Raw genomic sequence first — 22,985 nt, forward strand, 5'->3', positions numbered from 1 at the left:
TTTGTGTTCATAGTCATTCTTATGTGATTTTAGTGTATATTAAAAGGAAGGTCAGCATTGGTCGTAATATTGATGTTTTATTAATAGCAGAATCGATTTTTGATCACATAGTGATCATCTTCGGTGCTGTACACATTAAACTCAGACACTGGTATTAAGTTATCAGTAACCAAAACTGAGAAGCAATCACAATAGTTATTGTGTACAAATTGACTTTTGGAAAGGATAAAAGGGGGAAGACCCCCCCCCCCCCCCCCCCCCCTTACGAAGAGGAGCTGTTCTATTTCTTATTGCTACACCACATATGAGTGTTTTCCCAAAGACTCAAAACTTTATACGTTTTCCCCGATTTGCTGATTTTCTTACTAATTTGTCTGGAGTAACACGGAGACTACATAAGTGACTGCTTGGTGGTTGCACCATAACTTTGCTCATTCAGGTGCAACTAGCTCCTCTAGCAGTATATATAAGGACGTCGACATCAGACGCCTAATTAACCACTATCATGTACTGACTGCACCGTCACTTGCGTAGCTTGTTCGGGTTCAAACAAGCTCTCCCATCATGCTTATGTGCATAGACCTCGTCATTCGGGTTCAAACAAGCTCTCCCATCATGCTTATGTGCATAGACCTCGTCATTAGATCGTCTATTATCTAATCCATATCATGTGCATGGACCTCGACTATAGAGGTTCAAAAATTATCATGTACATGCACCTCAATACCCAGACACTGGGCATGAGGTCCGCATAAACCAACCTCCCCCCCCCCCCTTCCTTCCTTACCTAATCATGTACAGTATTTCGACGCCCACACACTATGCCGAAAACACCGCACTAGATGCTTGGGTGTATGGAGGAGCGACCAGTGACATGTACCGTCGCATCAACACCCCCCCAAAATCATGTACAGCCTTCGACACCCACTCACTATGCGGGATTACCGCACTAGGTGCATGGGTGTACCGAGGAGTGACCAGTGACATGTACAGTCACATCAACACCCCCCCAAATCATGTACAGCCTTCGGCACCCACACACTATGCGGGATTACCGCACTAGGTGCATGGGTGTACCGAGGAGTGACCAGTGACATGTACAGTCACAGCAACACCCCCCCAAATCATGTACAGCATTCGACACCCACACTCTATGCGCACCATGCCGCAGTAGAAGCGTGGGTGTCCTAGGATGCGAACAGTAGTATATACTGCTGCTTTAGCACCCTCCCCACCCATGACACAAAACTCCTGCTTGCATAACCTTATTGAAAACCTGTTACGTTGTCGTAGTAAGTATAAATTCTATATCTGTTCGTAAAGTAAAATTATAAGTATAAAAGTGCTAATGGTTAAAACAATAGTTTTTTTGGAATATAATTTGTCAAATATTGTACCTACTCTTTTCTTCTGTGCTTCTAAATTTAATTTTTGTCACAAGGGTATTCAAGTCTGCACTCTAATGCCATCTGTTGACGGCAGGCTGTAACTTGTTTGGCCACGGGCTACTCTGCAAGTGACGTCACTTAAGTATGGCGGCAGCCACTTGTGATTTGTTAATACTTAATAGCATTGATCGCATGTAGCGTGTACGATAATGAGTTTATGGAGAGAGATTGTACGCACGCTTGTGGACAGTGCATAAAGTACAGCGAAATGTGAAAAAATCAAAGATCACATGTGCAAGACGAGCACGTTGTTACAACCTATAAAGAAGTGTTTTATTCCAGTCATCAGACGGTAAATACCTTCATGTAATCAATAATTTATTATGCACAAATTCTTTAGGCAGTTTTATGTATACCATCAATAGGTTAAGGACAGTAGTAAGTTTTTTAGTCCATTTGTCGAGTTTTATTCTTTGTTGCTTTGACATAGTTTTAAACGGAGTTTATTTCAGTGCATGTATAAAGATTTTGCTTTGTATTAACGGCCTAGTAACTGACGAACTTGCTTCGATTCTATTTTGAAGTCGCAAATATCCTTATCCATGAAATAATTAAAATTTTGTTGTCGTTCAACTGTTACAGCTATAAACAACGTCAAGCCACAAACGTATAACTATAAATATACAGTACATATGCAAAAAAGGTTTGTTTATAAAAGCGAAAACTACAATAAATTATAACAAATTTCAAATAAACTACAATATTTAGGCCAAAACAATTTGAACAAAGCATCTCGTATTGACAGTGTTAAAGAAATTGTGTTACACTCCAAATTATTATTACTGTGCTGTCGCATTTTCACATTAATAAAAATTTATGAATTGAGTAAAAAAGGATTAATCGATAATCAACTGTACAGTCTGCTTAAATAAATCGAATGTAGCTGCTACCCATTCAACAGGCAGTTTGTTGAACATTGTCATACCCAACACTTCATAGCTGTTCAATAATGTAGATAATCTACAGTAAGGCATGTCAATATGTCTATAATTTCTAGTGTCATGAGAGTGCAAATCCAGTCGAAGTTGATATTCTGATAAGTTATTCTTTGTATACATAAGAACTGTGTAAATGTGCAAGTTTATTACAGTTAATTTTTTAGGTCAGTAAACAATGGTCTGCAGTGGGCAAGTTTCCCAGAGTTTGTAATAATCCTAATAACTTTCTATTGAAGTACCGGAATATCCTGAACAGGGGTGCTTTTGCTCCGAAATAAAAGCCCATATGACATAATACTGTGAAAAAAAAGCAAAACAGGATGATCTTACATATGCTACAGGTGCATGATTTTTTTAAATTTCTTAACACGTAAACCACCATAGAATTGTGAAGGCTTTCGTGGCCACTTCTTGACAAACTACCTGTAGGCCTCTGTCTTGGGTTCTTTGGCCAATGTTTGCCTGATGATTTTTCTGACGTTTTCACCAGCATGAGTGGCTGCCATTGTCAGAGTTTCACCCTCCATTGTCAGTGGTGGACTGGAGCCGAGTTTGCGGCTGCAGCTGTATGTACCTGGTGCGTCAGCATCCAAAGGCTTCTCTGTGGTCATTTCCAGTGCGGTTCTTCTCTTGCTACCTGCAACAGTCGTTTGCTGCAGCATGGGAAGCCAAAATCCACTTACCTTGATGCTTTCTTCTTTCTTGTTGAGACTATTCTCCTATTTGCGTATTTCTATAGCTTTTTTCTGCAGCCAGAACATCTGTATTGGCGAATTTTAATACAAGGTTGGTCTCACATAGTGCGTGCTCTGCTGCGGCCAATTTCTCTACATGCTCCAACCTGATATGTTGCTTACATTCTGTGATCCTGGTGTTGATTGATTGTACAGGCATTCCAACATAACGTTTACTGCATGTGCATGGTATGCAGTATATTCCCGAAATTGCAAGTGGGATCCCTTTTATAGTTTGCTGATCTGAACACTCTTTGACCTTCTTTGTTGGTTTGTAAATAGTCTTTACGCCATGTTTACGCCATATATGGCCGATTCTGTCCATCACTTTGGGAATGTATGGCAGAAAGGTCGTACTCGATGTTTCTTTTTCTGATGTGTCACTTCACCAAGTGTTTGACTCTGTTATACTTCTGATACAACTTGTGGAGTACTCATGCAAACCAGGTGATGTATTTTATGTCTGAGGTGCTGCGGCTTACGTATTAGTCTTGTTCATGTTATGAGCTTATTAATCACGCCTTATTTCTGGCTCAGGTGGCGATTTGATGGTTTGTGCATGTATCGGTCCATGTGTGTCAGTTTTTGATACTCACTGTGTTCCAGGTTTTCACAATCCCTTGTGACCAGCACACCTAGAAATGGTAGTTTTTTGTCCATTTCTACTTCCATGGTACATTTTCTGTTGACATGGAGGCTGTTCAAGTGGCCTAGGAAGTCACCGAGCTGTTCCTCACCATGGCTCCACACAACGAAGGTATCATCGAAGTATCTGTACCACACCTTAGTTTTACAAGATACCAAGTCCTGTGCCTGTGCTTCAAAATCTTCCATGAAGAAGCCTTCCAGCTGTTCATAGAAGTTGCCATTTTATGTGAAATAGCTCATGGTGAGACATGAATCAAAGAGCTTTGTGGTGTCTTGTGGGAAAAATGGAACTGATATGTAGCTTGGCAGCTCGCGTGTAGTTGGCTATACTGCGATTGTGAGGTTGCAATAGCTGCCAACAACTCTGAAATACATTTTGTAAATGTAAGCTAGAATCGACGTTTATATGTAAGTACAGCAAAGTACGTTTTTCTAACAATGGAGATAAAGATGATGGAGACTAAACTTTTGATAGTATTTGAAACCGGGAAGTAAAAACACCCGAAGTTAATGACAATATGTATGAAAAGTTGTTCTGAATTGTTACCATAATAGCTGCATGTAAAAAGTCGTATAATAATGTAAGCCTAAGCATACCAAAGAACACGCTATCCATGCTCACAGAAAGAAATAAACCAAAACACGCATAGCCTACTCGATTGCAGAGAGAGAGAATTAATTCTTAATACATTTACACTCACCAATTTACGATGTCAGTTCTCTACAGTTCTCCTTCACTATCATTGGAATTGGTGCCAAAACCATTGTCTTCTTCATCATCATTAAGAGAAGTCATTAATTGTTAGTTTTCATTTATAATCATGTGTAAGCCTGTGCTTCTCTTATGAGTTTAGCAACATTGTCTACTTTCTTCCTCCATAAGGTAGTGTCTACAGTAGCAAGATCTTCATGTAGCAGCCTTTCCACTACTGTTATGGTAAAAGTCTTGTTACTTCTAATGTATGCCTTGACTTCACTCCAGACCAATTCAATTGGATTAAAATGGCAGTGATAAGGCAGTAGCCTAATTACCCAGTGACCCTGTTTGCTTGCAGTTTCATCCAAAACGTATTTAGGCGTCACAGGCTTATTTTGCTTCACGAGTGAATATAGCAATAGCTTTGTCATGCTTATGTCCGCAGCAATGTCTCTTGCCTGCAACCACTGCACTATAGTTTCTTTACAGTCACTAGTGGTGAGGAGTTTTATCTAAAATCGCAGAATGGTACAGCGCATTGCCCATCACAAACACTGTCGGAACGCTAAACTGGAGCAACAAATTTTTAAACCACTGCCAAAACCGTTGGTGGTCCACATCCTCATGATAGTCATTGGTTTTTCTTGATCGAAAAACTAAAAGTCCTACAGGCACAACGCCATTGGAAGATCCTGCATGGGCCACAATTAATATGGATCCTCTTCTTGTTGGCTGATGTCAGCTGCTATTCGGAATATCATCTATTCAGCATTTCTCGACTGATTCTCCAGCATTGACCAGTGTTTCATCTAACCTTATGACTGAGTGTATGCCCTTTCCTACAATTTTGTGTAAAAAAAAAAAAAAAATGGAAGGAGCTGCAACAACATGAGCTTTATTGAGTAACAGTTTTCGTCCACCCAACTTTTTAAAACGGAAGCCCATACTTCTTAACACCATCGTAAGTAAGTTTTCCCCCATGAGAAAAGTTCACTTTCTCTTAAATAAATTAGCAACTCCGCTATTGTGGGGGTATTCTTTCCTTCTATAATATCCATATATGTGCCGATGAATTGCATCGGATTGGAAAGAATCAATATCTTTAAGAGGACGACGCTGCTTTTTTTTCTTTCCAGGGTACTTGAAAACACACTGTTTTTCCCACAGGGACTGTCTTCCACACTGTTTACTTCAGAGTCTTGCAAGTTGTGAAGTAGCACCCCTTTTATTATACACTCCTGGAAATTGAAATAAGAACACCGTGAATTCATTGTCCCAGGAAGGGGAAACTTTATTGACACATTCCTGGGGTCAGATACATCACATGATCACACTGACAGAACCACAGGCACATAGACACAGGCAACAGAGCACGCACAATGTCGGCACTAGTACAGTGTATATCCACCTTTCGCATCAATGCAGGCTGCTATTCTTCCATGGAGACGATCGTAGAGATGCTGGATGTAGTCCTGTGGAACGGCTTGCCATGCCATTTCCACCTGGCGCCTCAGTTGGACCAGCGTTCGTGCTGGACGTGCAGACCGCGTGAGACGACGCTTCATTCAGTCCCAAACATGCTCAATGGGGGACAGATCCGGAGATCTTGCTGGCCAGGGTAGTTGACTTACACCTTCTAGAGCACGTTGGGTGGCACGGGATACATGCGGACATGCATTGTCCTGTTGGAACAGCAAGTTCCCTTGCCGGTCTAGGAATGGTAGAACGATGGGTTCGATGACGGTTTGGATGTACCGTGCACTATTCAGTGTCCCCTCGACGATCACCAGTGGTGTACGGCCAGTGTAGGAGATCGCTCCCCACACCATGATGCCGGGTGTTGGCCCTGTGTGCCTCGGTCGTATGCAGTCCTGATTGTGGCGCTCACCTGCACGGCGCCAAACACGCATACGACCATCATTGGCACCAAGGCAGAAGCGACTCTCATCGCTGAAGACGACACGTCTCCATTCGTCCCTCCATTCACGCCTGTTGCGACACCACTGGAGGCAGGCTGCACGATGTTGGGGCGTGAGCGGAAGACGGCCTAACGGTGTGCGGGACCGTAGCCCAGCTTCATGGAGACGGTTGCGAATGGTCCTCGCCGATACCCCAGGAGCAACAGTGTCCCTAATTTGCTGGGAAGTGGCGGTGCGGTCCCCTACGGCACTGCGTAGGATCCTACGGTCTTGGCGTGCATCCGTGCGTCGCTGCGGTCCGGTCCCAGGTCGACGGGCACGTGCACCTTCTGCCGACCACTGGCGACAACATCGATGTACTGTGGAGACCTCACGCCCCACGTGTTGAGCAATTCGGCGGTACGTCCACCCGGCCTCCCGCTTGCCCACTATACGCCCTCGCTCAAAGTCCGTCAATTGCACATACGGTTCACGTCCACGCTGTCGCGGCATGCTACCAGTGTTAAAGACTGCGATGGAGCTCCGTATGCCACGGCAAACTGGCTGACACTGACGGCGGCGGTGCACAAATGCTGCGCAGCTAACGCCATTCGACGGCCAACACCGCGGTTCCTGGTGTGTCCGCTGTGCCGTGCGTGTGATCATTGCTTGTACAGCCCTCTCGCAGTGTCCGGAGCAAGTATGGTGGGTCTGACACACCGGTGTGAATGTGTTCTTTTTTCCATTTCCAGGAGTGTAACTGTTCTTTGGCTGAGTCCTACAGTTTTTGAGGTACGCTCTAAAACTTTATCAGCTGAAATCAACACTTGCTCATGAACAGAAACAAATTGTTTTTCGTGCTCGTAAAACTCGTGTGTCCTCCGTAGCAATTCCCAAGCCTGACTATTTAATGGCACTCCACGGCGCAACAGATTATTGCTTGGTGAACGACATTGTTTTGGTGACATTGTTTCATAAACAGAAACTGTAGTCGAGGCGGTAACACAACATGACACAACACAACACAAAAGCAGGTGGTTGCGTACTAACAAACAATATTTACATGGAAGCCAGCAACATAGTAGTGTCAACGTCGAAACTGGCATTTTTTTGGTTCTGTTATTGGTTCAGAAGATGCAGTGCCTCATGTTCCTCACTTGTTTGTCAGCTATATTGCCAACTTTATGGCGCTTGGGGAATGACCTTGAGTGACACGTTTCAGTGGCCCGCGTATAAGGGGCACTTTCGTAAACAAAGAAACATCAAAGCTTACCAGGATGTCGTTTGGCGCAAGTTTGTGTCTTCAACTTCTCAATGAAATGTCCTGAGTTCTTTATGGATGTGTCAGTCTTCCCCACATGTGCCTGGAGCAGAGAGGCCAAGTCTTTTGCCAGTTTATACGTATGTACATGCAGAGGAACCTGCACAGCACAGAAGCCCTACCACCTCAGCTGTATGGATTACCATAGGTCCATATGAATAATGTTTCACTAACTCTAATGTATAACCTGGCAAAACACTTTGCCTTTCTGCTCCAGGCTCCAGCCGCATGTGGGGAAGACTGACACAGACATAAAGGACTCAGGACATTTCATTGAGAAGCTGAAGAAGCTAAATCTTGCACCAAATGACATCCTGATCAGCTTTGATGTTGTTTGTTTATGAAAATGACACTCAGTGACTCTCTGGAGTACATGGGTTCCATTTACCCCGCAAGACATCACAAAGCTCTTTCGTGCAAGTCTCTCCAAGAGGTATTTCATATGGAATGGCAACTTCTACAAACAGCTGGAAGACGTTGCCATGAGTAGTCCTCTTATTTCAGTGGTGGCCAGCTTATTTGTGGAACATTTTGAAGCACAAGCACTGGACTTGGTACCTTGTAAACCTAAGCTGCAGTACAGATATGTCAATGATACCTTCATTGTGTGGAGCCATGGAGAGGAACAGCTCGGTGATTTCCTAAGACAGCTGAACGTACTCCATGCCAACATAAAAATTATCATGGAAGTAGAAGAGGACAAAAAACTACCATTTCCTGATGTGCTGATCACATGGTTTACCACATGAGTGGTGAGAACTTGGGACACAGCGTGTATCAAAAACCGACACACATGGACCAATACCTGCACAAGCTATCAAATCACCACCTGAGCCAGAAAAGCGGCATGATTAATATGCTCGTAATGCGAGCAAGATGAATACATGAACCGCAGCAACTCAGATGCTAGATGCAACACCTGGAAAGTATTCTGAAGAGCAATGGGTACTCCACAAGTTGTATCAGAAATATAACAGAGTCAAACACTCGGTGAAGTGACACATCAGAAAAAGAAACGTCGAGTACGGCCTTTCTGCCATACATTCCCAGAGTGCCAGACAGAATCAGCCGTATATTGTGCAGACACGGCGTAAAGATTATTTACAAACCAACAAAGAAGGCCAACGAGTGCCTCAGATGGGCAAACAATAAAAGGGACCCACTTACAATTTCGGGACTATACCGCATACCATGCTAATGCAGAAAAGTTTGTATTGGAATGATTGGATTATCAGTCAACACAAGGATGACAGAACGTAAGTGATACAACAGGTTGAGAAATCGGCTGTGGCAGAGCACGCGCTGTGTGAGACCGACCACATAGTAAAATTCACCAACATGGAAATTCTGGCTGTAGAGAAGAACTATCACACCTGCTTGTTCAGAGAAGCAATAGAAATACACAAACATGCGAATAGCTCCAACAAGAAAGAAGAGAGCCCAAGGTAAATGAATCCTGGCTTCCCGCTCTGCAGTGAATGACCGTTGCAAGTAGCAAGAGGAGAACCTCACCAGAAATGGCTCGGAGAAGCCCTTGGATGTTGACACGCTAGGTACATATAGCCTTCGGTCATGAACTCTGCTCCAGTCCACCACCAGAAATGAGGGGTTAAACTTTGACAATGCCAACCGCTCATGCTGACGAAATGTTTTTAATTCATTAGATGAGCATTGGCTGAAGAACCTGAGACAGAAACCAACAGGCAGTTTGTACACCCCCATAGACAACAATTTTCTGCTGGCAAATCTCTTAAACTAAATAACTGTTGAGTTTTACTCTCACTGAGTAGGAATCCATTAGATGATGATGATGATGATGATGATGATGATGATGATTGGTTTGTGGGTCACTCAACTGCATGGTTATCAGCACCCGTACAAATTCCCAACCTTTGCTCAGTCCAGTCTTGCCACTTTCATGAATGACAAGGAAATGATGAGGACAATACAAACACCCAGTCATCTCGAGGCAGATGAAAATCTCTGACCCTGCTGGGAATCGAACCCGGGACCCTGTGATCAGAGGAATCCATTAACTCGAAACCAGATTGATATTTGTGATAGGGTGTATTTAGCTGTAGTTTGAAGGGTATTAAAGTGTTAACTGATACTGAAAAATGTACTATCATCAACATAGAGTCTGCCCCCAGTAGCTGAATGGTCAGCACAACAGAATGTCAATCCTCAGGGCCCGGGTTCGATTCCCTGCTGGGTCGGAGATTTTCTCCACTCAGGGACTGGGTATTGTGTTGTCCTAATCATCATCATTATTTCATCCCCATCGATGTGCAAGTCGCCGAAGTGGCGTCAAATTGAAAGACTTGCACCCAGTGAACAGTCTACCTGACGGGAGACACTAGTCACACGACATCAACATAGAGAACAGAGTGAGCATTTATATAAAATGACAAATAATTTCTCATTAGAAAAAAAAAAACAATGGTTCCAAAACTGAACCTTGTGGCCCACCACGCTGAATTCCAACTATTTGTGAACTATCCTCCTCAGTACACACAGTTTGGTTACAGTTATTAAGAAATGGTTCAAAATTATTACCTACTTTGTTGTTAATTATTCCAAAATAAACTAATTTGGTGGGAAGCGAGTTATGCTTTACACAGCTGAAGGCGTTGCTAAGATCGCAAAAAGTAGCCTGAGTGAAGTTTGTCTCTCCATAAGCACTAAGCACCTTTTTAATGAAAGAGTCAGTAGCATGAACAGTAGGTTTGCCCTTCCTAAAGCTAAACTGTGGTGCAGAGAGAATATCATTATCACATAACTGGTAATAGATAACAGATTCTAAAACTTTTGATAAAGCTGGTGTCAGAGATACTGGGTGACAACTAGAGGGGCAATTTCTGTCCCCTTCTTACAAATGGGCACAACTCTTGATAAAAAAAATTAACACATTATATATATATGTACACACACACACACACACACACACACACACACACACACACACACACACACACACACACACACACACACACACCAGAAGGCCTAAAATTATTTACCATAGTTAAAACAACTCCTGGTGTTACCTCTGAGAAAAAAATTGTCTTTAATGCATGGCTTACACTATGCCATTTTCTAATATCAGATACAGTTTCATGAGGCCTAACAGTGCTTTCACAAATTTCATTGACTGTACGCAAAAGTTATTAAATTCAGCTGGTCATACAGCTACAGCCTCTTTTTTGTTTGCTTTTGGGTACTGGGATTATTGCACTCTGTGATTTCTTGCATTTTTGGATGACTCTATGCTAAAGAAGTTATGTTGTTTCTTAGCCTCATTGACTGCATGTTTATAATCCTTTTGAACTCTTTAAATGTCATGTACCAGGTGTCCTTAGGCCTATGCTTATTTGTGTTATACTGAGAAAAGTTGGTCTCAAAAATATTTAAGAAAGCTTGAAAAAACCTATCAAAGATTATATTAGCAGAACGGTGACTATTAATGTTGAACAAATCTTTCCATTCATAATTCTCAAGTGAAACAATAAAATTAGAAATATTTTCCTGTGTTATTGGTCTTCTAATGTCTACTTTAAGCTCTTTGAGCTCTTTATACTTCACGTTAAGATTACTTATTTCTACCCAAACTGAATCAGAATCTGGGAAAGCAAAAACATCTACATCAGAACACATTAAATCTCTGCTAACTTTTGTAAATATAGCATCAAGACAAGCAGTCTGTCTTGTAGATTTCCGGTTAGTATAACTAAAATTAAATTGCCTAAACAGAGTTTTAAATTCAAGATTATAGCATAATATTTATTCTTGTTAGCCACAAACAGCAACGTACTTATTGTATTCTAAATTTAGTAGGGCTCTAATATTTGCTTTTAGAAACACTTTCCTGTTCACACTGACATTTCTGAATGTCCAAAGCTACAACTTTAACTGTAGTTACTCATAAGATTCATACAAGAATGTTTTTAAGTGTGGTTAAAATATAATTTGCGAAGAAAGCTGTGGTCATTTTGGTACTCAGTGCCCTTCTTCTTCAATACTGCGTAGCGGATGGCTAGTACAATGTTTGTAAAGCACTGTTGCCTGGCGTAACATGGCGTGATAAGGGTAGCTGTAATAGTTAAATTTTTATATATGGGTGTCAGACTTCATGGCACCATAGCACAACAAACTGAGAAAGAAAAGGAAGTGGCTTGGATAGATCTTTGATGCACTGTAGCATTGAAACTGCATATTTGCACCATAAGCAAGTATAAATATGAAAGCCTCAAAATACTGGCATGATACTTACTCCTTGGTGCTACAGCCCAATCTGGATGATTTTCTGCTCGTTTCCTCCATCTCCTGACTCCAATCTTTCTCAGATCATTTTCCACATCCTCCAGCCATCATTTCCAGGGTCTTCCTTTGCTCCTTTTGCCACCTGGGTTTCCTGTGTAAACCTTTTTGACAGCTCGATCCTCCAACATTCGCTCACATGGCCCAGCCATCTCAATCTGTTACACTTAATTTCAGTCACCAACCACCTCATACACGACTCCAAAAATCTTTCTTAATAATTTCCTCTCCCATCTTCTCAAGAGTTCTTCTTCTGCTACAATCATTGTCCATGTTTCTGAGCCATACATTACCACCGGTCTTATGACTGTTTGATTGGCAGTCACCTTCGATTTTCTGCTCAGGCTACGTGACTGAAGGGTCTTGGTCAGGCCCCAGTAAGCTCTATTTCCTGAAGTTATCCTAGATTTTATTTATTCTCTTATTCTGCTATTCTCCATAACCAGCACTCCCAGGTATTGGAACTTCTCACATCTCTCATAATTGCCTCTGTTCAACTTAATATATTTCGCTTTAACAACAGCATTTTCCCTGGAAGCAAAGAGATCCTGTGTTTTTGTGTAGTTTAGTCTAAGTCCCAGCTGTTCTGCCTCCTTTTTCAGTCTGCCAAATCCTCCTTCCATTTCTTTCAAACTTCTAGAGAGCAAACGCACATCATCGGCATAAGCTAGATTTTGGTGCATACGGTTAAACAGAATGCCACCTCGGTTATCAATCTCCACCCTTCGCATCACTCTCTCCAACACTATGTTGAAGAGTAGTGTGGATAATACATCACCCTGTCTTAACCCTTGGCTGACCTCAAATTCTTTAGATAGTTTTCCTCCTACTTTTACCTGGCACTTTGTACCAGTGAGGGTCATTTGTACCAGTCTACGTTTACTTGGGAATTCTGTCTCCATTAAGGTGTCATATAGCTTTTTCCTTTTAACACTATCATAAGCCTGTTTAAAGTCTACAAAAAGCTGGTGTACATTCACATTATATTCATAACACTTTTCCATTATTTGCCTTATAATGAAGATCTGGTCAGTTGTTGATCTGCCCCGTCGAAAACTGCACTGGTAGTCTCAGAGTTATTTCTTCTGTAATTGGTGCAAGTCTCATAGCAATGACTTTAGCTAATGTTCTGTACACCATGCTGGCTAAAGCAGTGCCAAGATAATTTTCACAGTTTGCTTTGTCCTCCTTATGAATCAGGCATGTAATGGCAATGTTCCACTGGTCTGGCATTTCTTCCTTTTCCCATATTTCCATTATTGGCTGGTGTGCCAATGTTTTAGATGTTCACCTCCACCCTTGATCATCTCTGCTGGAGCCTTATTATTCCTTAGGCTTTTAATTGCCTTCCTAACTTCCTCTATTGTTGGTATAGATACAGGTCTTTCATCCTGACTAACATTCTGCCACGGTGGTCACCCTCTGTTTCATTTTCTTCCAGAACTTCTCTTTCTGTAGTGGCATTCAGCAGCTCACCGAAATATTCAGCCCCTCGACCTAGAACCTGTTCTTCTCCTCCTATAAAATTTCCTTCTTTATCTCTGCAGAATACCATATGTGGTTGGAAGCCTTTCTTCAGTTCCTGAACTATCTTGTAGAATTTTCTTACTTCTTGATCATTATACTCTTCTTCTAGTTCTGTAATCCATCTCCTCTCTAATTCTCATTTATTTCTTCTGCAAATCCTATCTGCCTCTTTCCTTTTCTTCATGAATTCTTCTGTATTAGGTCTTGTTGTCCTGTTTATCATTTTCTTCCTTGCCTCATTTCCCTCTTCCACTGCCTTTTTACAATCTTCATCATACCGTCCTGCCCTTTTCACCATGTCTTCTAAACCCAAAACTTCTTCTGCAGTTTCTTGTAGAGCCTCTTTAATCATACTCCACTTCCCTTTGATGCTTTTCAGAATTTGGCTTTGTTTAGCCTCACACTTCTTCTGCAGTTCTGTTTCATACTTTTCGGATACTCCCTTCTCTTTCAGTTTGGAAACATTGTATCTTCGTTGAGCTTTTCTCTTCCCTCTGGATCTATAGTCTGCTTTGCATTGTCTGTATCTCACTCTTACCATATAATGATCCGAATCACAGTCAGCCCCCCTGCAACAATCAACTTCAAGGATGTCAGATGCATGTCCCCTGTCCATTACCACATGGCCAGTTTGATTAAAAATAGTGCCATCTGCAGAGTGCCATGTGGCTTTCCTTATGTTCTTTCTCTGGAGCCGTGTACTCTTCACTGCCATTGCATTGCCCATGGCGAAGTCTATAAGTCTTTGTCTATTTTTATTCGACTCCTTATGCAGTCTTTCATTTCCTACTGTTTCTCTAAAGGCTTCTTCTTTTACCACTTTTGCATTGAAGTCACTCATCACTATTTATACACCATTCGTTAGTATGCCTTCTAATTCCTGTCCTGGTCGACAATAAAACTAATCTTTCATTTCATCCTCATTATCTTCCATGGGTGCATACACACATACTAGAGTGATGTTGAAGGAGTGGGCCTTTATTCTCAACGTACTCATCCTTTCATTTATAGGGTTAAAATTTATGACTGCTGCTTTATACTTATTGTCTACAAGAAAGCCAGTACCACCTACTATACCACTGTCTCCTCCACTGTACATAATTGTGTAATTACCACTTCTTATGATACCATCTCCTTTCCATCTGACTTCTTGAATTGCTGGTACTCCTATACGGTATTTCTCCATCTCTTGTTTGAGTCCATGTAGAGCTCCTGATTTGTTCAAAGTTCTTACATTCCAAGTAGAAAAGTATATATCATTTTTCTGTTTACAGTTTCCTTTTCCTTGCGTGGGTTGTTCATCAGTCCGGCTGTTACTATCTTTGAGTTTTGTAACAATATGTTTTTTCCGATATGGAGTTGTTAGCCCCCATGATCAACCCCCAACCTGGGGGGCCTGGATTTGTATCGGGTTTACTCCTTTAGAGAGACTGGCTTCACTGCACCTCTAGAGCCCTCCCTGCCCCATATACTGGTATGATAGCTTCAGAAATTGTGAAATAGAATTTGCAGTATGCTTTTCTTACAAAATTTTGAACATGATCTAGTTAGCCAGTTATAGAGAGCATAGCAGACATGATCTGTTCAGCCAATTGCTACATGACTATTTTGTCACGTGCAAACACAAATTAATGTACGCACAATATAAAAATAAGTAAAGCCATGACTTCAGATATAGAGTTTTGATTATCACAAATATTGCTTGCTGCTTTTTTTCCCCCCCATTAGGCAGGTGTTTAGGTTGGGATGTAAGAGAACCTCTTAAATTGATGTAAATGAAGCAATGACATTGCTATTCTTATTTGTGAGAAATATATGGCTGTTTTATACACTATATGTCATGGTTTGCGCATTACATTTTCTAAGGGTATCGTATGGCTTGGACGTAACAACACAACTTAGTCTTAGGATGCTAAGGGGGCAATGTAAATTTTACTATTCCATATTTTATTCAAAGGAAGTCATAATTTGTAGTTTATTCACTAATTACAATTATAAGATCTCCAGTGGTATGTCACATAGAAAATAAAGACAAAATGTCGTGTCTTACATGCACTATATACTGAAAATTTTACTGCTCAAAATGTTGAATGGGAACTGTGAATTGGTATGAATTACAGTCATAAATTTTAGGAGCATTTAGTAATATAAGGTTAAATTGCTGGGAGTGAAGAAGTGGTCGCGATTTCCAGGAGTGTGGTTAGTCTGTTTTCGGCTGTATTTTCCGAATATCTCGCGATTTCCAAGTGTGTGATTTGGCTGGGAAGCAAGACCACAGCTTGAATTGGCAGAGAAAATCTGGTTGTGGTGACAGACTGATCTGTGGCATAGCCAGGGGTCTATGTTATGTTGGAAGACATGTTTGTTAATTGGCAAAGCCCCCTAGTGTGAAAGCAAAACACTCGATTGTGGTGAAAATCTTGTGTAGCTCATGACAGAGCAGTGAAATGTATAACCTTGCTTGTCATGAATCATTATCTGTTTTCCAGAATATGTTGCAATTTCCGATAGCGTGGATAGGCAAGAAACTAAGAGCATAACTTCAGTTGGTGGACGCAACTATTCATTATAATCTAAATTATTAATTTCCTGTTTCATGAAAGCATCCATTTTTAAGCAGAGTTGATACTTGTGATTACTTCACAGCACATCTCTAGCAGTTGCTCTGGATGAGACATATTTGATGTTACTGTTCGACACTGTCCATACCATATCAAGTACTGTGACGTATTTTGAAATTTGAGATCATTTGAAGGCGATTACCATCTGTCTGGTCATTGTTCATTCTTAATATGGAGTGTTGTGGCTGCCTTCTGGATGAAGTAATTTCTTAAGGACTAATGGAAGCAGAGTGGACCATAATGTATACTTCCATGATCATTGGAATTCCCTAGATGCCATGGACTAAGCAATTTCTTGCCAAATGAGGATTCTTTCCAGTGCTGTTGCTGACAGAAGGTGCAGAACAGTAGTGACGTGGTCAATGTTGAGTGCACATTCAGGTGCAGTGCCCGAAATGGTACATGGTCTGGTCATGCCCGAATGGTGTGAAAAATCTCAAGACTTCTGCAGCATGTGAGTTTCTATATGTTGTCTGAAGACGGTGAGGCTTGTCACAAATATCAGCATGTGTATGCTTTCAGTGACTGACTGGACTTCCTTCTGTAATAAAGTGTGTATTGAGTGGGCGATAAACAATTTTCAACTATTAGGGGGCCCAGGAGTCACTGTTGAAGTAGATGAGGCAAAATTTGGGAAAAGGAAACACAACGAAGGCCATAAAATCCATGGAAACTAGGTGTTTGGTGCAATTCAGCGATGGTCAAAAAATTACTTCCTTGAGCCCGTTGAATTTCGGACTTGGGAAGTGTGGGTCAGAATAATGAAAGAAAAGATTCACTGGGACGACGATTGTCAGCGACTACTTCAGTCCATACAACACTCTAGGTCCTGAAGATTTTCAGTACCTCATAGTGAACCACAATCTGAACTTTGTAGATCCAAAAGAGCGTTCTGTTCACACACAGAACGTGGAGAGAATAATGTGGTGGGATGTTAAGAGGGGCCATCCCATGATATGACAGGAAGATCAAACATTTCGTGGACTATCTAGTTGAGCATACATTCCTTTGAGCACATTGCCAGAAGGAAACATTATATCAGTTTTTTGTTGAAGCGGGTAAACTTTTCCTGCCCGGCAGATCTGTGGCTACAATACTGTGCCTTCCGGAGAAACCAGTGCCTTGAGTTTCCTCAGCACTACAGGTATATTACAGCATCATTTTGCTTGGTACTGTAAATTTTGTACATTACTTGAAACAAGTACTTTATTCAGTTTTTATGCTTAACATTTTTTTATAGTTTGTGTGTTCGCACACTGAAAATGTGATGATGTGATTGGCTGATTACATAACCTGTAATGTGCTCAGAATGAACTGGAAAATGGTTGATACTGAAAATTGCCACTGTTGTGAAATGTTGTCAAATGTTAAAAAAAAAAAAAAAAATGCCCCTCTCAGGACTATTTAATTTTGGTTAGTATTAGTACTCCCTCTTTCTCTTCCACAGATTAAAGTAAAACTTTTAAATACTATTTAATTTTGTTATGGACGTAATATCTATACAATATACTTACAATTAGTCATTTTTTTTTTTTTTTGTGGTTCTTGCTGAGATGCAGTAAGCTTCATACCTTGTGCACCAATTCTGTATCATTCAGCTGCTCAGTGCAGGCCATTTCCTGTTACCCAGAATTCACCCTTACAGAGTGATATAAAATGTAGAATGTCATGCATAGTTAAGTAATATTTGTGTAATGATATGTTTATAGTTTGGCTAACAAATGAAATGTTACAGGAAAAATTGTGGAAGGTGTGACTTTACTGAGGATTTTTGATGATGTGAGAGACTCCATCCGTACTGAAAAGTCACCTTCAAGGGATTTCATCATCAGTGACAGTCGGCACCTGACAATGAAGTGTTGACTATGTGTGTGGCCTCTGATCACACATACTGTAAGACTGAACTTGATCTACTCTTTACTCACATAATGGTTTATAGGACCTTTGGGGAAAGTTTTCATATAAAAATGAGTAACGCATAAAGTTTTTATGGTGATATGGAAATTCAACTGTTGTTAATAAAGAAAGCAAATGACTTGCATTCCTTGTGTCTGTTCATACCTTTATCCTAGTATATAAAACTAACAAACTTTAACTGAAGTATGCCATTGCTACTTTTCATAATTAAAAGTATCAGTATCCACTGAAGTCCTGTGTAAAAGTGAATGCGTAAACACAGTAGTACAGTATTGTTAGTTTTCTGAAGACCTTCACACTGTACTGCAATGGAATTTTTGCATGTGTATTACTCAGTTGTGGCAAAAATGCACTAAATAAAAAATAGCAAAATGTTGAACTGGAATTGTTTTACACATTACAGTACCCCCTGAGCTTTTCCTTGTTTAATTCTGCGGATTTAACTAGGTTTATATGGACCCTAAGTATAAAGTGTAAGCATTTGTAACACCACTGACAGACTAGTACTGCCGAAGAATGCTAATTTTGCTATGAAGGATTTTCCTATGCACCTTGCTTTGTTAATCAATTATTTTGTAATATTACAAATAATATTTCAGGTTTAAAAATCTGCTAGGTGCTAGTAACATTAGGCAAGAAAGCTTATTTTGAAAAATGAAGAAACTGCAAGACAGCTGCTTAATCCACAATCTTTTATTGTGTACACAACTGGGTTCAGAACACTTAAAGTTCCATCATCTGGTATAAACTGTAATAACAAAAACATCATGTTACACATGAATGGGAGGGGATCTTAAAGTGTGAAATATCAGATAAGGAACTTTGTTGCTAAATTCCTAAATTAAAACAATTAAAAAGGGAAAACAGGATGTTACTTACAAGTAACAACACTTTAATCATCTGAGGCCATCCTCACCCCAATGTTGTCTGTCAAAAGGATAAAAGGTGCCTAGGAAAATCTGATAAAAATGGACATGACAACTGGACACTAAAAATTACTAAAATAATGAAATGTGTAAAATGCAATAAAACGGGGGATGCCCAGAATGATTAAAATTTATTTTGCATTTAATTTTTTAGTGTAAGAATGTTGAATTTTGAGAGCTGAAAAATCCACAAATGAAACCGTACAGGGCACACACATCCTATTTTCCTTTCACCATAACACATAATAGAATGGCAACATTATCTTGAACAGGCTGGAACTGTGTTGTAAAATGGCTCTACATGCTCTCAGAATTGTGTAAAATGTTAACTGATAATACATATTGCCACTGAGAATAGATAACTAAAAACAATCAATGTCCAGAAATAAATTTGGTACCCTTAAGAAGCTGACAATTATTTATGCAGAAACCCACAGGGATGGCACAATTACGAACATTAGCTCCAATTATAAGTAATTTTTTTTTTCCAGAAAACTTGACATATTTTATCATAAAGTGCACTGTTATACTGTTATGAAAACAGTTCAATTTCTGGAAGAGATAAATATTCCTCACACAAAAAGAATCAGATTGTAGAAATAATGGGAAGTGTGAAAAGTAATGCTATTGTAAAGAAAATTGAAGTTGCTAATTCATGACTATCGTGTCACCACTAAATTGCTGAAGTTGGCTACACTGGATTTTCTTAGGAACAAATCATATCTGAGAACACTGTTTTATTGCCACTATATGTTCTGCATCATCCAGTTCCTTTGTTTTTAGTCATGTGTTCGCTGAGCATGCAGTTCTGAGCTCTTGTGCTGAGCTGTATCCAGAGTCAATTATTGCTTAAAAAATTGTTGCAGTTTTTAACTATTCATTCGAAAACAAAAGTAAGTCCCCTAGTGTTACAATAATAATGTGAAACGCTTTTGTAATGAAACAATGGAATAGAATTATTTTTCATTATTTAATTACTTTTTAGGTTACACGAATCATCTTTTGAATTGTTTATGACAAATATTGGTTTTATGGCTGAAGAAAGGTGGAAAGTACAAGTTGGCAGTGTCTCCTTGGACAGTATCTGCAAGATACATGTGACAATGCCCTTACTTGCGTGATTGAACTGACCAATGAAGAATAACAACTTTTATTATGGCAAAGCAATATTAATTCATACTCTGATTTAAGTGTTTCATGTGTGTGTATGTGTTAAACACAAAGACAGGTACCTGTGCAGATTCTCTCTACATAAGAAAATTAGCTGTGGTCCCTTCAAGTGCCATAAACAAGCTGTTTCATCTGGATTGTGTGAAATTAGTTTAGAAAAGTCAAAGACTTTCAAAATGCGAGGCTTTAGCATTATTCCTGGGGAGAAAATATGCCCACCTGTATCAAAAGTATCAATGAAAAACAAGCAAGTGATGACTCATCACGAGGCTATATAAATAACAGTAATGTGATAAATCTGTGTTCAATACTAGCTTAACTAGCGTAACAGTATCTCCTGCAAAGCTGCATTTGGTTGCTCTGGATAGTCAGTATGCAGCAGTCAAACGAAAAATCAAATCAGTAGCTGGGGCTCTGAAAACTAATCTTTCATGTACATATCAAGTTGAGCTGGCTGCTGATGCAAGCACTATCCCTGACTGTGATTTAACAGAACTGGAAGCAAAGGTAAAACATCATGATGAACCCATGGACAAAATCAAACAGAAAATTGAATATGCAAATAATTGTGAAAAAATTCAGTTACTTACTCTTGTGCTGCCAACATGGTCTCAACAGAAAGTCAGTTCCAGATTTCAGGTTTCTGAATATTTGGTATGACAAGCAAGAGCTCTGTTAATGGAGAAGGGAATTTTATCAATGGATGAGCAGAAAAGAGGAAAGACATTGCCACATGATACAGTGCAAAAAGCAAAGAGCTTTTATTTGGATGACGAAAACACAAGAATAATGCATGGGAAAAAAGACAAAGTGAGCACCAGCAAAAATACCTATGAAAAAAGTCTTGTTTTAAGTAATTTAACTGAACTGTATCCTGAAGACAAAGTAGGATTCTCAAAATTTGCTTCTCTTCAACCAAAACAGTGTATACTTGCAGGATCATCAGGAACACATACAATATGTGTGTGCATTTACCACCAGAACATTAAATTGCTTCTAAATTCCCTTTCTATTAAAGAAACATACCAAGATCTAATTACAGTAATAACATATGATATAAATAACTGAGCCTGTATGTTTTGTATGTAAGAAAAAGGCCCCACCAGTTCATTGCTTCAAACCCACTTAGAAAATGAAATAGGAGACTATGATCCTGATGAGATGGTACAGTACAGTCAATGGGTATCAACTGATAGAATGACTTTAAGTGTTCCAATCACTTCTCTATCAGAATTCTGTGACACACTAATTAAGAAAATTGAAACACTAACTCCACACTCTTTTATTTCTCAATCACAATATGATTATCTGCAAATAAAGAAGGAAACACTTGATGAAGGATCAGTGTTGATGTTAATGGATTTCAGTGAAAATCTCAATTTTGTTGTTCAAGGTGAAGTACAGGGGTACCATTGGAACAATGGAAGCTGCACTCTTCACACTGTCCATATACATTACAAAAAGTTGCATGCAAAAAGTATTTGTATTGTTTCTGATTATCTGGAACATAAAGTTGCTTTGGTGTACCAGACTCAGTAGACTTTATTGAATTTTGTTAAGTATGAATTTCCAGAAACTCATATTGTGTATGTTGAATATTTCACTGATGGTTGTGCTGCACAATATAAAAATTGTAAGAATTTCAGAAATATCTGCTACCATGAACATGACTTCAATATAAAGTGCAGATAGTCCTCTTTTGCTACCAGCCATGGCAAATCTCCCTGTGATGGTATTAGTGGCACTGTTAAAAGACTTGTCACAAAAACAAGTTTGGAAAGAGTTTATAAAGACCAAATACTTACAGTTTCACAAGTATTTTGAATTCTGTCGCAAGAACCTGCAAGGCATTTCAGTGCTCTTTGTTTCAAAAGATGAAATGGTACAAGTCAGACATTTTATTTCTCAGTGCTTCACAAGTGCAAAAACAATTCCTGGGACACGATCTATGCATCACATTGTGCCATTACCACCAACCAAGACTGGAGCAAAAAAGCTGAGTTGTGATACGGATTTTAGTATTGTGCATGATTTCTCATATGCACTTCCACCACTAATGCCAAAATGCACTGTGCAGCCCAAGTGCTATGTTACATGTGCATATGACTCTTCTTGGTATTTGGGAATTGTTGAGAAGGTGAATTGTGAAGAAGGAGATGTTAGAATAAGGTTCATGCATCCTCATGGACCATTCCCATCCTTCTATTGGCCTGATAATGATGTTCATGATGTTTCTTTCTCTCATATTCTGTGTGAAGTTGATATCACCACAGCAACAGGCCGTACTTATTCTCTGAGCAATGAGGTTGGTGGAAGAAAAGTGCTTCTCATACAGAAAAATATTATCTGAGCAACAAATAGTCTTATCACAAGTGTAGTGCCGGATAAATATGAATGCAAATTGCAGCACTATCATTTTGTGCAGTGTTGACAATATTGGCTTTTGACAAAATGCTTAAATATTATAAACAAAATGATATGTATTTTTACATTGAGTTAATTTGGTTATGGCAGAGGTAAGAAAGTGTTCATATGTCATGTAATGTACAAGTTGCCCTATATTTTATCATGTTGAACTACATGCCCGAAAGGATATTCAGGGACAAAACTGCCAGCACACCATTTTTTGTTAAAAAACTGCAGCCAATTTTCAAATTTTTACAGTTTGCTTTGAAGTAAAGCACTGCATCAAACATTCAGCAGTTGCTGCCAACATAATGTATATAAAGCAATAAAAGTTGGCAGAAGTTCATGATATTAGATACAAAAGCAGTACACAAAATCTCAGTTTACAACTAGATAATGGGTGTCATGGCCTGTGTGACT

General features: G+C 39.8%; 1 long non-coding RNA gene across 1 annotated transcript; it reads left to right on the forward strand.

The window, feature by feature from the left end:
• The first annotated feature begins 1,491 nt into the window (after positions 1-1,491).
• LOC126469532 (uncharacterized) lies at positions 1,492-18,187 on the forward strand. The gene is made up of 2 exons (XR_007586005.1): positions 1,492-1,740; positions 17,882-18,187. It is a non-coding gene; the product is annotated as an uncharacterized LOC126469532 (long non-coding RNA).
• The last annotated feature ends 4,798 nt before the right edge of the window (positions 18,188-22,985 follow it).

The sequence above is a fragment of the Schistocerca serialis genome, chromosome 3 (assembly GCF_023864345.2).
Source record: "Schistocerca serialis cubense isolate TAMUIC-IGC-003099 chromosome 3, iqSchSeri2.2, whole genome shotgun sequence".
Classification (NCBI taxonomy): Eukaryota; Metazoa; Arthropoda; class Insecta; order Orthoptera; family Acrididae; genus Schistocerca; species Schistocerca serialis.